We start from the raw sequence: 3,506 nt of genomic DNA on the forward strand, positions 1-3,506 counted from the left end.
AAATGAAGATGTGCCCAGGAGTTCCCTGGTGGTCTGGTGGTTAGGACTCAGCACTTTCACTGCCATGGCCCGGGTTCCGTCCCTGGCGGGGGAACTGAGATCCCACAAACCGTGCGGCCAAAAAAAAAAAAAAAAGAAGAAGAAGATGTGTCCAAACATTCTGAACACACCACTAAACAGTGGTCTAATTTGACCAGTTACATTTAAGGAAGGAAGACTTGAGTACACACGACAAATAAAGACAATCACTGATGTGCACAAGACAATTAGTAGGCTCAGAAAAAAGTGAGGATTTCTAGTGCAATGCAGGTTGGCCTGGGGCTTGGGTTTCAAGCCTCAGGGTGGCTTACCTGCGTGGGCAGCACATCAGAAACACCGGAAATGCCATTGCTGGGAGAGTGGCTGAAAATGATGGTGCAACACCACGCTGGTGTCTTATGCACCCGGAATGTATGGACTGGGGTCCTTTGGAGTAAGCACAGAGAGAGGCAAGAAAAGTTGTATGTCATAGGATTTCCTTTTTTTTTTTTTTGTCAAAAATAAAATACTGCAAATAACCTCTGTATCTCTGTGAGTCCATGAACAATGAGAAAATGTGAACGGCTGTGTCAGGCTATAAAGGTGAGGGTTACAGCGTAGCCAAATCTTGGCTCTGGGACTTGTGTGAACTCAGGTGACCTCTCTGGGCCTCAGTTTCCTCATCTGTAAAATGGAGACAATAGTATCTGCCTTGCAGGGTGACTGGGAGACATGTAAAGGGCTTCTAGTAGCTCCTGGCCCACAGTAAGTGCTCAATAAGTACACAAGTCCCTAGTTAACCTGGTTATGCAGGGAAAAGGGGCATTTATAGGGGAATGGGGTGGGGTGGGGGGTGGACCTAAACCACAAAGGGCACAAAGGGTCACCACCTATGCGATCATGTTTATCCAGTCATGTAAAGTGATGTGTGTGCAGAAGGAAATTAAGCAGAACTACTTTTTAAAAGAAAAATTGTAGGATGATCCTCTTCTTGTCAAGCTGTCAGAGTCTCTCTGAGCCCACTTCTGAAACTTCCAACAAAGCCTTTTCTGCTTAAGGCGGTGTATTGGGCTGAAGAGTGTCTTTTAAAAATTCAGGTCCAGGGAGTTCCCTAGCGGCCCAGTGGTTAGGGCTCTGAGGTTTCACTGCTGAGAGTTCGATCCCTGGTTGGGAAACTAAGATCCTGCAAGCCACGCAGTGCGGCCAAGGAAAAAAATTCAGGTCCACCCAGTACCTTGGAGCGCAACGTTGTTTGGAAATAGGGTGTTTGTGGATGTAATTCTTTTTGGTTTTTTTTCATTTATTTATTTATGGCTGCGTTGGGCCTTTGTTGCTGCGTGTGGGCTTTCTCTAGTTGCAGTGAGCGGGGGCTACTCTTCGTTGTGGTGCGCGTGGGCTTCTCATTGCGGTGGCTTCTCTTGTTGCGGAGCATAGGCTCTAGGTGTGCGGGCTTCAGTAGTTGTGGCACGTGGGCTCAGTAGTTGTGGCTTGCAGGCTCTAGAGCACAGGATCAGTAGTCGTGGTGCACCGGCCTAGCTGCTCCACGGCAAGTGGGATCTTCCTGGACCGGGGTTTGAACCTGTGTCCCCTGCATTGGCAGGCGGATTCTTAACCTCTGTGCCGCCAGGGAAGCCCTGCGGCTGTAATCCTTTAAGGATCTCTAGATGGGCTCCAAATCCAATATGACTGGTGTCTTTATAAAGGGAGGAGACGGGAATTTGGGCACAGTGAGACACAGAGGAGACAGCCACGTGAAGACAGAGGCAGAGATGGGGTGACGCTGCCACAAGCCCAGGACCACCTGGGGCCACCAGAAGCTGGTGTGCTGGTCACAGCCAATCACAGAAGCAATGGCCCTGGCCACCTGTCATAAATTGGGTGGCTTAAGACAACAGAAATGTATTCGCTTACAGTTCTGGAGGCTGGAAGTCTGAAATCAAGATGTTGTCAGGGGGCTTCCCTGGTGGCGCAGTGGTTGAGAGTCCGCCTGCCGATGCAGGGGACACAGGTTCGTGCCCCGGTCCGGGAAGATCCCACATGCCGCGGAGCGGCTGGGCCCGTGAGCCATGGCCGCTGAGCCTGCGCGTCCGGAGCCTGTGCTCCGCAACCGGAGAGGCCACAGCAGTGAGAGGCCCGCGTACCGCAAAAAAAAAAAAAAAAAAGTATTGTTTATTGAAAATGGCAAGTGTAGATCAGTGCTTGCCATCTCCTTTTGCATCATCTGGGAGCTGGTTAAACAGCAGACACCAGGCGCCAGCCTAGAACTACTGCCTCAGGATCTGCATTTTAACCGAGGTGACCTGGATGCACATTACCATTTGCGCATTACCATCTGAATTAGCAAAAAAAGAGAAAATATGTGTATGGATGAACAAAGGATTTTGTTTTCATTGTGTTCCTGTAAAAAAAAGAGAACAGCACGTGGGACTTCCCTGGTGGCACAGTGGTTAAGAACCCGCCTTCCAATGCAGGGGACACAAGTTCGAGCCCTGGTCTGGGAAGATCCCACATGCCGCAGAGCAACTAAGCCCGTGAGCCACAACTACTGAAGCCCACGCGCCTAGAGCCCGTGCTCCGCAACAAGAGAAGCCACCGCACTGAGAAGCCCTCGCACCGCAACAAAGAGAAGCACCCGCTCACCGTAACTAGAGAAAGCCCGGGCGCAGCAATGAAGACCCAACACAGCCAAAAATAAATTATTTTTTTTAAAAAAAGAGAGAGAAAACAGCACGAGTGGCCAAGGGTCTAATCTCTGGAGGCCTGATCTGGGTTCAAGTGCTAAGCTCCGAACTCCTAGGCTGTGTGAACTTAGACAAGTCATTCAGCTCCATGGGCCTCAGCTTCCACATCTGAAAATGGGGTGATGCTGGATGCAGCCCTTTCCCCGCTGGTCACTGTAAAGTTTTAGTCCTCAGCACAGAGGACTCAGAGTACCCAGCCCAGAGCAAGGTCTGCCCGTTCCTTGTGCCACTTACATTTTGTAATCATGTATAAATGTACTCACACAATGTAACACCTCTGTCATAAAGGGGCCAACTCCCCACCAACCACTTGGCCAGGCCACGCGCTTGTGCGGGGTCTTAGTTCCCCAACCAGGGGTCCACCCGGGCCCCCCACAGTAAAAGTGTGGAGTCCTAACCACTGGACCTCCAGGGAAGTCCCCCGACTTTCTTTTTGAGGTTTGACCATCCACAGCGTTTAGATCACCCGCCCCCTGTCTGGGAAAGCTCATAGAAAAGCCCACTCCCTCCTGTCCTTGGCAATGGTGTGAAGGTCAAGGCTTACAACCCCCAGCCCCACCTACCGTAAAGACCCAACTCACTCACTCCAATTCTGTTCAAGCTACCAGACTGCCTTGTGCCTGCCCTGGACTCTCCAGAAAGATCCATCCTGTGAGTAAGAAACCTTTTCATACCCTCTTGGTGCTTGTGGTATCATAAGTCTCGACATCCCAACTGATTTGGGGTGTGTTTGATCCACCCAACCAC

The sequence above is a fragment of the Tursiops truncatus genome, chromosome 19, assembly GCF_011762595.2.
Source record: "Tursiops truncatus isolate mTurTru1 chromosome 19, mTurTru1.mat.Y, whole genome shotgun sequence".
Lineage (NCBI taxonomy): Eukaryota > Metazoa > Chordata > Mammalia > Artiodactyla > Delphinidae > Tursiops > Tursiops truncatus.